The sequence below is a fragment of the Schistocerca serialis genome, chromosome 2 (assembly GCF_023864345.2).
Source record: "Schistocerca serialis cubense isolate TAMUIC-IGC-003099 chromosome 2, iqSchSeri2.2, whole genome shotgun sequence".
In the NCBI taxonomy this organism is placed as follows: Eukaryota; Metazoa; Arthropoda; class Insecta; order Orthoptera; family Acrididae; genus Schistocerca; species Schistocerca serialis.
In genome coordinates, this window is record NC_064639.1 from 965,040,985 (window position 1) to 965,053,484 (window position 12,500).

The window sequence follows — 12,500 nt, forward strand, 5'->3', positions numbered from 1 at the left end:
ACTGGTTGACAGAGATCCTGGATGTCCTCCAGAGGGATATCATGAGACCGACCGGAGTGGCCGAGCGGTTCTAGGCGCTGCAGTCCGGAACCGCGCGACCGCTACGGTCGCAGGTTCGAATTCTGCCTCGGGCATGGATGTGTGTGATGTCGGGTTAGTTAGGTTTAATTAGTTTCAAGTTCTAGGGGACTGATGACCTCAGAAGTTAAGTCCACTAGTGCTCAGAGCCATTTGAACTATTTTTTTTACAATCATTTGTTTGTCTATGCATCTACGTCATAGCTGCCGATTTGCGTCCCATTCGGTTAATTCCCTCGTGATGCGTTGCTTCTTTATCTTAGAGTGCATATCAACAATATGCCACAAAATCACATACTGTGTGTGTTATCCTCATCTCCCTAGATACAAAGGGCGTTCGACTGTTCCCTCGCCTAGCCATTTCAGCTGAAGAATTCTAGCATAGACCTAAAGCAGTATGGAATAACGTATCCGTATATGTCGTCCAAGATCCGTTCTACTCTGTGTTCAGCCGAAGGTAGCAACTATGTTTGTTACCTTTTCCGCCCTGCATACCTCCATATCTCCTGAAACTTTAATGTTATATTCTTCCTATTGTACTATACAAGGTGATTCATCTGCCCCTACCGATCTAGTTTTATGCAACCAGTAATTTAATATATTGCCTTCAAAACCAACGCGCGAGATTTTCATACACACTCGCTCGCTACGTGCAATGTGGTAGTCCTACAGAAAAAATGAACAGAACCTTTTTGTACGAAATTTAATGTGGTTAAATTTTGTCCTGGGATACGTTTTCATTGGAGATCTTAGTTTTCGAGTTATTCAAGAAAAACTTAGAAGAGTAACCCTCAAACGCACCTCCAACCCCACACTCATCCCTCACCAGTCAAGATTTCTAATACGTTGTTCGTGACACTACCAACATAAATTTACGACCACATGAAATACTCTTTGGTCTCTATTAATTGAGCTCTAGTGCCTACAGCATGGTCAGTAATTTCGTTAACATCATTAATTTTAACGTGTCTGTGAGAGTAGTGAAAGAAAAACGAATTTGCCGCGCGGGATTAGCCGAGCGGTCGTGGGCGCTGCAGTCATGGACTGTGCAGCTGATCCCGGCGGAGGTTCGAGTCCTCCCTCGGGCATGGGTGTGTGTGTGTGTGTGTGTGTGTGTGTGTGTGTGTGTGTGTGTGTGTGTGTTTTTGTCCTTAGGATAATTTAGCAGTTAAGTCTCATAAGATTTCACACACATTTGAACATTTTTGAAAAACGACTTTTGTAAACGTTGCGCTAAAATTACTGCGTCGACAACTCGATTCAAAGTTAACCTTTATAAAAAAAAAAGTAGGTTCGAAGTCAGAAGACTTGAAAAATACCACTACATAATTCTTTATTCTATGCTGCAGAAAACCACAAAATTGTTAGGCAAGGTCATATAAACGTCAATTTTAAAATTTGCAGGTACTCGGTGGCGAAAAAAGGTCCGTCAATGAAGAACAAGAAAGGTCTAATATGGGAAGTAATTCGTGCTGTTGCAAATTTTTGTATGGTTGTAGGAGAGAATGCGACGAACAACATACTAGAGGCTGAGTGTGTGTGTGTGTGTGTGTGTGTGTGTGTGTGTGTGTGTGTGTGTGTGTGTGTGTGTGTCGGTGCATTTGAAGGTCACTTCCGCACGTTTTTCTTTAGTATCTCGAAAAACAATAGCCTCTAGCGAAAACATATCGCAGTACGAAATTTATCTACATTAAATTTCCTACATAATGGTCCTGATCGTTTTATCTGTAGGACTAACAATTTTCGTGTAGCGAGCGAGAGAATATAAGAATATCGCAAGTGGTCTTTGAATGTCAGATATAAAATTACTGGTTGCATTAAACGACAGCGGTAGAGGCAACTGAATCACCCTGGGTGCTCAATAATAAGTCAAATTTCATTATTTGTTGCCCATCTCGGCACTGCCATTTCAGTGGTCAGCAGTGTGGTTTGGAGGAGAAAGTGTCGTAACCCTTTGTGACGTTGATGGGAAGGAGGGGCGGGGAGGGGGGGGGGAGGACCTACTTGCTCTTCAGTTTGCTGTCAGAGTGTGAGAGCGGAGCTGTTCCGCGGTGCGGTGCCGCAGACTGTAGACGTGTTAACGGTGCGCGGGCGCCCGCCGTGAGTCAGCGCGCGCCGGGGTGGAGTGGGCGTCGCCGGTCGCCACTCGTCGGCACTTGCCACTTGTTGCGACACAGCGGGAATGCTACGGCCGCCCACCTCCTGCCGCCGCCTTCACCCCGGCTTCCGTCACACGGCTACAAGCTCCGCCTCGTGCGCTGCCGGAACAGTCGGTACAGTGTATGTGTCAGTATGTTATTAGTAACACGACGAGGTGTCGTCGCTCAGATGCACAAAATTTTAGGACTGTATCACTGACGCGAATGTAATATAACGTCGTGGAATACTTTCTATACCGGCGTTTTACGGTACTTCAAAAAACTTCCTCTACGGGAAGAAACGTGGACTATCTAGTGAAACTCAGCTCACCATGATTGTCCATTGCATACAGACAGCCGTAAACGACGCCACTTGGATTGGTGTCATATTACTTGATTGCAGGAAGCCATTCGATAGAGTTCCGCGCTATCGCTTAGCGAACAAAGTAAGGAGATTAGGGAATATCGAAAGAGTTTTTGATTGGTTTTAGAACTGTCTCGCAGGCAGAACTCAAAAAGACATTCTCAACAGAGTGAAATCGCCAAATTCAAAATTAATTTCACGAGTACAGAGGTAAGTCTTATAGGACCGCTACTGTTCGCAATATAAATGATATGATGGATGATTTTGGGAGATCCTTAAGCCTGCTTATGGCTCGATGAAGCTGATTACGGATGATGCTGTTGTATTGGGAAACTTGGAACACGAGAAAACTGTAGCGAAATGCAGATAAGAGACATGCAGAGGATCCATGTTTGGTAAAAATTTTGGCAGTCAACGTTAAAAGTAAATACAAGGTGTCTTAAGACGAATGGTCAACAGTCATGGATACGACAGGAACAACCATTCGAAGCAAACTAGTCTAATAAACATATGCTCTAGAATGCATTCCTTAAGAGCTACGAGGACATCTTCGCTACTTTAAGAAAATCTCTTTGACCGTAAGTTCTTTGCTTTCCATATTTTCGCATGAGGTAATATGGAACGAAAAAAAGGAAAAAATTGTCCCGTATCTCAAACTTATACCTTAAGAGCTATTTAGCACTTGTTTAGTACAAGAGATATGTTTCATAGTAGCGAAAACGAGCGAGTGCTCATACCTCTTAAGGTATGCACATTTGATCCCACGTTTACTGCACGTTTTTGCTTCGATTGATCGTTGCTGTCCTATCTCTACAAACTGACATTTCCTCCTGGGGCAGCCTGTAGGTTTACAAAATGCATAGCCGAGATGAGATTCTTGAGGACAGTCCAGGAATTAACAAGACGAGACAGAGCTAAAAAAAAACTGTCCAGGAGAATGTAGTCATTTATAAGTTAAATGAAAAGATCAAAGAAATGAGGAAACAATGGAAAGAGCATGCAGAAAGAATGGGCGATGAATGTACTTCGAAACAAACATCCCCAAAGGATGAAGGAATCTTGCTAGACCCAAGAGAGGACGAATGGATTAAGAAATCACAGTACACCAACTGGTCCAAGGCAAGAAGAAAAAGAAGGAGAAGAAATTAAGATAAGACCCATTACTGTTTGGGCAGACGATTGGCGATGAATGGCTGGAAACCGCGACAGAAGTACCGTATCCAGGAATATACGTCCATTGGAACCTGATGTAGGACCGTATAAAAATGGTTGCAGAGAAAGGACATGCCCGTTGTACGATGCGGATGTCCAACGAAGAGAATCGCTAAACCACACCAAAAAATTCAACATTCAGAGGTATGTGCGAATGTAATCACTGCAACGGCAATTAAATGGCATGGCGATGGGGTGAACGTGGATGGAAGCTGAAGCAATGAAGCGTACTGATGCATTCAAAGACATAAGAAAAAACCGACACGACGACATAATGTAAGTTGGGCCCATAACATCATAAATATCCAGGAGCACGATAGATACGTAAGACGGCCGACCGGAATGCATAACTTTTCAGAGGAGCACTGGATATCAAATGTTTTGTTTGATACGAAAAGTTTGATTCGTGTCCATACAATCCGATCTGTGACATTAAGGCAATGTTATACAGCTTTTAAAAATCAGTCAAGGTCGTGAGCCAGGGAAGCTACAAAGGAACAGCATGTTTCACACCTGGCACACGTGACTTTTGGTCACATGTTGAGGGGAATGTTGCAAAATGGCCGCTTTTTTTAACAGGAAGTGAGAGCGCTGTAGTCAAATTCAAACTCGTTGAAGAAGACAAAGATATTGTCATTCTCTGGCCTCGTGCAAAATCGAACTGGCCACGAAACTCAACAGAGACAAATCATTCCGTATTTCTGTGAGAGCAGCATGCCTACGGCACCAACTGGGTTTGCAACGTGGAAGGAGTAAAACGCCTACGAAAGGCCAATGGTTTTAGGGTTAGTACTAGAGCTCATTTGCAGATGGACAGTGTTACAGGGGAGGTGTGCCGTGCGGCCGTCTCCATGTAGGCCTCTGCTTCCGACTGCAGGTCCGTGCGGTGCTGAGGTCACTGACGCCACGGTCAGCTACGTTCAGTGAGCGGCTACACTCTCCGTGCGAAACAAAACCCTGGCACAATTGCTCCTGTTTTCTCACACCCACATACGATTTCTGTGCGTTTTTATCATTATAGCTTGTGGATTGAGATGCATCAACAATATACAAACAGGACTGCTTCGTTCATAAATTCTTGGCGTGGCTAGACCAAATAACATACAGTGTGTATGAAAAAGAACGGTGCAATTTTAATGTTTTATAGCATCCAAACTAATTAAGATATCCACACCGCGTGCTGCTTATGTCTCAATAAATCAATCAATCATTTTCAACATCCAAGACTTTGGTAGCTCGTACAACATCCAGTCTATACTCAAACTCTGTCCACACTCGGAGCAACATATCCGCATCAAGTGTGACAGCAACGATTCGGTTCTGTAAATTACTGATATGGTGACATGCGTTTGATAGACTCTGTGCTTGACATACCCCCATAGAAAAAGTCCTTCAGTGCAATGTCAGGCGGCCTAGGAGGCCAGGGAATTGGACCACCCCTCTCAATTTAGCGATCTGGAAACACTTTATCAAAACTAGCACATGTGGCACAGTCTTTGCCCAGTGTGTCTGTGCTCCACCTTGTTGGAACACAAACGAAACTTCGTTAGTTTCTGTGTCACATAAGAAAAACTTGAAAGGTGGACATATATGGGTGGACTGGACATAGTTTGCAGATAGTTTCAGCATGAGTGGCACTTTCAATGTCACGAGAGCGAAGTGGTCGCGTGTGACGTCTGTAGGGTAGTCATCTTACTGCGTTGACAGTATTTCTGAACTTGTGTATCTTTGGCTCAGTGGTAGGGCGGTGAGTAAGCTGGCAGCACTTTTTGCGTAATGTATATTGGAGGAGGATTTTGCTAAAGAAAATTGTTAGAAATCATTAATCTGATGGAAGGACTTACAGACGCAGCATTTATGGAATAGATTTGCATTATGGATATGTTTTTAAGATTATAATTTTTGCTGCCGCGTACTGATAATGTTAGCGATTCTTGCAACAGAACAGTCCATCTCCCCACCTCAGTTTAGGCCATTTCAGTTCAATTAATTTGAATTTGCATGATCGTAAAAGCATTGCCTTGTAAGACTTTTGTAAAGAAAGCAGAGTTCTGGTTTCCTGTGAGTTTTATGTTCTTGTGAAATAAGAGTTTAAAATACAGCATTGTCTTTATAATGAACGGATTAGTATTTTCGATTAAAGTAAGATTTTTTTTTCTAGTACGAGAAAATCATTCTAATTTTTCTCCCGCTGGTTTAGTTTTACTTTAGCATATTTTAGGTGGCGCTATTCTTAATGCTGTGTTGTTGCTGCTGATTATGTTGCAATTTTTTGGGTGAGGTTCTTTTCATATTTTGTTGGTTCTTTCGTTTCTGAGTTCATGTTTCCATTGCGCAAATTCTAAGCATTTTCTTTGTAATTCTTTTTAATGGGTCAGTGAACAGTGTGTGTTTCATAGTGTTGCTACGTAATTTCAGTGTTTCAATTTTTTTGGGCAGTGCACGGTTTGATTTTAGTTGTGGTTTTTGAATAGCACTTCTAATTTCATTTCCGGCACAGCGAACGCCAGTCAGTTTTGTCCTACGTAAATGTGTGCACTGAGACACGTTGTTCGCTATAGTAATTTCAGTTCAACCGTTTCATAACAGAGGACAGTACATTCAGTTTTGAGTAAATATCAGCAACTTCCACACTAACCGTGAATGTCATAATTAGTTTGGATGCTACAACACATTGAACCTGTAGCGTAGCTTTTGAGACACCTTGTATTTTGTGTTTGTACCGTGAACCGTCTTGCAACTCGAGAACCGATACGTGGTCACAACGTTACTGTCATATCCTGCACATAGGATCGCACCGATGCTATCATCAGATACAGAGCATTTCTATTCCAATTATTAATGTGCGCGGTATGTTTTCAAAGTAATCGTTGAGTAACTTGTGTACCGTAAAATGATTGCGGCCGGATTTGAATCTATGGAAATGTGGCTGAAAAATTTTCGTTCTCGACACACAAACATTGTTGCCGAAGTGTGGACCTGCAGAGAAACGCGAACGCTAAAGAAAACAGTGCGTCTAGAAAGTATTAGAAATACAGGGCAAGCCAAAAACGACTTTAAAAGTTTGGAATAATCCAGAAATACACTCCTGGAAATTGAAATAAGAACACCGTGAATTCATTGTCCCAGGAAGGGGAAACTTTATTGACACATTCCTGGGGTCAGATACATCACATGATCACACTGACAGAACCACAGGCACATAGACACAGGCAACAGAGCATGCACAATGTCGGCACTAGTACAGTGTATATCCACCTTTCGCAGCAATGCAGGCTGCTATTCTCCCATGGAGACGATCGTAGAGATGCTGGATGTAGTCCTGTGGAACGGCTTGCCATGCCATTTCCACCTGGCGCCTTAGTTGGACCAGCGTTGGTGCTGGACGTGCAGACCGCGTGAGACGACGCTTCATCCAGTCCCAAACATGCTCAATGGGGGACAGATCCAGAGATCCTGCTGGCCAGGGTAGTTGACTTACACCTTCTAGAGCACGTTGGATGGCACGGGATACATGCGGACGTGCATTGTCCTGTTGGAACAGCAAGTTCCCTTGCCGGTCTAGGAATGGTAGAACGATGGGTTCGATGACGGTTTGGATGTACCGTGCACTATTCAGTGTCCCCTCGACGATCACCAGTGGTGTACGGCCAGTGTAGGAGATCGCTCCCCACACCATGATGCCAGGTGTTGGCCCTGTGTGCCTCGGTCGTATGCAGTCCTGATTGTGGCGCTCACCTACACGGCGCCAAACACGCATACGACCATCATTGGCACCAAGGCAGAAGCGACTCTCATTGCTGAAGACGACACGTCTCCATTCGTCCCTCCATTCACGCCTGTCGCGACACCAATGGAGGCGGGCTGAACGATGTTGGGGCGTGAGCGGAAGACGGCCTAACGGTGTGCGGGACCGTAGCCCAGCTTCATGGAGACGGTTGCGAATGGTCCTCGCCGATACCCCAGGAGCAACAGTGTCCCTAATTTGCTGGGAAGTGGCGGTGCGGTCCCCTACGGCACTGCGTAGGATCCTACGGTCTTGGCGTGCATCCGTGCGTCGCGGCGGTCCGGTCCCAGGTGGACGGGCACGTGCACCTTCCGCCGACCACTGGCGACAACATCGATGTACTGTGGAGACCTCACGCCCCACGTGTTGAGCAATTCGGCGGTACGTCCACCCGGCCTCCCGCATGCCCACTATACGCCCTCGCTCAAAGTCCGTCAACTGCACATACGGTTCACGTCCACGCTGTCGCGGCATGCTACCAGTGTTAAAGACTGCGATGGAGCTCCGTATGCCACGGCAAACTGGCTGACACTGACGGCGGCGGTTCACAAATGCTGCGCAGCTAGCGCCATTCGACGGCCAACACCGCGGTCCCTGGTGTGTCCGCTGCGCCGTGCGTGTGATCATTGCTCGTACAGCCCACTCGCAGTGTCCGGAGCAAGTATGGTGGGTCTGACACACCGGTGTCAATGTGTTCTTTTTTCCATTTCCAGGAGTGTATATTGAGATAACTTAGACAACCGGTAGACGTGTCATTTTGTAACAAACAACCGCAAGTTTCACATAAAAGTGTCAAGTGTCATTTTGGTTCGATGTGACCGCCATTTGTGATCCGTCGAACATCCCACCGGTAATCAATGCCTTCCCACACTCTCTGCAACAAATCGGGCGTAACGTGTACAACTGCATCGTAGATTCGAATGTTTGGTAAGGGAGGAACATACACACGGTATTCAGTGACAGCCCAGACAGAACAAATCCATTTGTGTCAGATCTGGGGAGAGAGGTAAGCTGGACATGTGACTGGCCCTTCGCGGTTAGTTCACCAATCTGGAATGTTTGCTGCTTCACAAATGATAGTCACATTGAACCAAAATGACACTTGACACTTTTATGGAAAACTTGAGATTGATTGCTTCAAAATGACACATCTAACCGTTTCGTAAGCTATCTCCGCCAATTTGTATGTCATTCTGCAGTTGTAAAGTCGTTTTAGACTAACCCTGTAGTTATTGTAAGATCTCCGACAAACAGCACGCCAAGATTTAAATATATTTTTGTTAAAAATCGATATGTGAGCGTAAGAAAGTGGTAGCAAACATAATGCTCTCAGGACAGACAGAAGAGAACGATACAGTCATTCCAGAACTTAATTGATGACGAGATTCATAAATGTGAGACTGTGGCTAGTTGATTGCCGTGGTAGGAGCGGATAAAACAGGATTGGTCACCGCACATTAGCTGCAGACAGTTAAAACTAACGAGCGTGCAGATCGCCTTGGGCTCGAAGAATAGTGTCTTAATCACAAAATGACAGGGACACAATAGCGACATTAAGGGATGATCTACGCCGTGTACCCACGGACTCATCAGTTTCTTCTGCGTAGACGAGCTACGGCCTTGCGCACCGGTGTTACGACGCGAAGTTTCGTAACACAATCTTCCCTTTCATCGTAGACGTCGAAGTTGCAACACAGTTCACAGCCGCATCGCAGTCGGTGCTTTGGTACGTTTTACAACGCAGCGGTTGCAGCTGTAATGAAGTTTCAGTCTAGACGAATAATCAGAAGTTGCGGCTAAGGCGGAACGCAATCGAGCAAATCGACTTCGGCAGGAAAATTATGAAATTTTCCGCAGAACCAGGTACTTCTGTTTTACCTTACAACTTTAGCAGCGTTTGCTTCTCAGAATAATAGCACATTGGATTACTTATCCGTCTGATGCAGTGAACTTTACATAGCGAATATGAAGCTCTCCGTATTTGGTAGTACGAGTTACAATAATCTATTATCTTTGTTGACAGTTCTGATCAGTTAAATATGGATTTACAGAATTCATTAGTACGGTATTGACAATAACAATGACTGAACGTACACTGAAGTAAAGTCATGCACATGAGTGGAATAGGAGTTGCAACATTGAATATAATGGGTGAATAATTTAACTTCAGTTCATCATTCTGCAACAAATGTGGGCGATACACTCATCAGTTTCTTAATTTATAATATTTCTGAGTAAGCTTTGCAGCCAATCTTCTAATAGTAGCACTTCTATATCTGTTATGTATTTGTGGCTTTTATTTATGCAGTGTTCGGCCAATGATGAATCTGTTGTCTTTGATCTTCAACTTCTGCGGTGTTCCCAGAACTTAACCGAGCGAGGTGGCGCAGTGGTTAGCACACTGGACTCGCACTTGAGAGGACGACGGTTCAAACCCGCGTCCGACCATTCTGATCTATGTTTTGCATGAGTTCCCTAAATCGCTTCAGGCCAATTCCCGTACGGTGCCTTTGAAAAGGCGCGATCGATTTTCTTCCCCATCCTTCTCTAATCCGATGGGACCGATGACTCGGCTTTTTGGTCCCCCTCGCCCTAAATGAACCAATCAATCGTAAAGGGAGACCAAGTAATGAATACAGTAAGCAGATTCAGAAGGAAGTAGGTTGCAGCAGTTATTCGAAGATGAGGAGGCTTACAAAGGGTAGAGTAGCATGAAGAGCTACATCAGATCAGTGTTTAGACTGAAGACCACAACAACGACGACGTTTAATTTGTTTATTTTGAGGGTCATTTGCCTGACCCTGCACAGAGAGTTGATCCGCTGGAGGTTTTCTTGCATTTCGCTAAGATTCTCTAGCGTTGTGACTAACCTGTATAGGCCTGTAACAACGTCACCTGCGAGAAACCACACAGAACTTCCGACGTTATCACTAAATCATTAATATACAGGCGGTCCCAGGAAGAATGATCAGCACTCTGGGATTTGACAAGAACGCTCATCTGAAAAAAAAAAAATCAAAAATAAAAAATCGTATGAACATATGCCCTATTCCGAATGCTTTCCAAAACAGAACAAATTTTATTTTTAAATTACTGGCGCGCACGTATCTCTCACCCACCCAGCCTCTTCGACGTTTTATTTTAGCCCAATTTTCCCCGTTGCTTTCAACCTCTTTGCTCGGGATGCCCTTCTGGCATTAAATGATCCCGTTAGACGCGCTGTTGTTCATGGTGTGTTGCATGTGAAGTAATGCGAGAGACTGAGTGTGTATAGAGAGAAGCGTCGGTTAGAGGTGGTAAAAAAAAAAAATCTATTTTTCAACTGATACTTTGTAAAACGCATGACGGTATCAACAAAACTGGTCTCCCTTTGGAGAATGTGTTCGTCGTCAGAGTGGCTATGTTGTGGAATAAATATGTAGACATGAAGAATAAAGATGTAGAATGGTAATAATTTTTTTATTTAAAAATCTCTAAGAGTTCTCACATAAATTTGGAGGTATTACTTTTAGCACGCCCTCGTTTAAGAATTAATTTCGACTTGTTGCCTGCAAACTATACAATTATTAGAAATTTTAACTTATTGTTAAAAATTTGTACATGAATTCTGCTGAACAGGATAATGATACCACCGAGGTATGGTTCATTAATGTGTTTGTATGTTATAACTAAGAAGCTAAATCTAAGCTCTAGTGTGTCACACTGAACTACTTATCAGAAGTATCGCCCTGCCTAAATGTTTTCAGATCAGTTTCGAATTTAGAAATTATGCAGCTTCAGATACGTCACTGTTGCAACGTAGCTACTCACTAAAGGAAACTTAATTTGACATTCGGAGGCTACTAAGCACCCACACTGACGAACTACTCTGTAACTATGTTGGCTCTAGGGGTGAGCTGTTCATAAATTGGTCTTGTTTATATATTTAAAAAAAACCTCTCCCAGACAGCTAAAACAATGTATTACAGTTTAATGAATCGATATCGAAGAGGGGTCGAAAGTAAAAAGCCGGCCGGGGTGGCCGAGTGGTTCTAGGCGCTATAGTCTGCAACCGAGAGACCGCTACGGTCGCAGGTTCGAATCCTGCCTCAGGCATGGATGTGTGTGATGTCCTTAGGTTAGTTAGGTTTAAGTAGTACTAAGTTCTATGGGACTGATGACCTCAGAAGTTAAGTCCCATAGTGCTCAGAGCCATTTGAACCATTTGAAAGTAAACATATAAAAACTTCCACAATAAAAGTAAATATTATAGTTTCTGGTATTTTATCGCCTCAATTGATTTATGGTATGTTTTAAAAATGGCTCTGAGCACTATGCGACTTAACTTCTGAGGTCATCAGTCGCCTAGAACTTAGAACTAAGTAAACCTATCTAACCTAAGGACATCACACACATCCATGCCCGAGGCAGGATTCGAACCTGCAACCGCAGCGGTCGATCGGCACCAGACTGTAGCGCCTAGAACCGCACGGCCACTCCGGCCGGCTGGTATGTTTTAGAAGTTAAAGTATTTATCTTTGATTGGATCTCACCTTTGGGAATAGAAAAGGCTAAGTCGTACAGTAATTATATAAAACTTCCTGGCAGATTAAAACTGTGTGCCGGGCCGAGACTCGAACTCGGGACCTTTGCCTTTCGGGGGCAAGTGCTCTACCAACTGAGCTACCCAAGCACGACTCACACCCCGTCCCCACAGCTTTACTTCCGCCAGTACCTCGTCTCCTACCTCACGGGAGAGCTTCTGTAAGGTTCGGAAGGTAGGCACACAGTCCTAATCTGCCAGGAAGTTTCATTTCAGCGCACACTCCGCTGCAGAGTGAATATCTCATTCAATAATTATATAGTTTGTGAAACAAGACTAAAAAGTATTTCGTTTAGTTAATAAAATCAAATCTATTGTACTTATGACATTAGCGGGTCA

General features: G+C 44.0%; 1 non-coding gene across 1 annotated transcript; it reads right to left on the reverse strand.

Annotated features, from left to right (window-relative positions):
- Positions 1–12,177: 12,177 nt before the first annotated feature.
- On the reverse strand, positions 12,178–12,252 carry Trnas-cga (transfer RNA serine (anticodon CGA)). The gene has a single exon. It is a non-coding gene; the product is annotated as a tRNA-Ser (tRNA).
- Between the last annotated feature and the right edge of the window lie 248 nt (positions 12,253–12,500).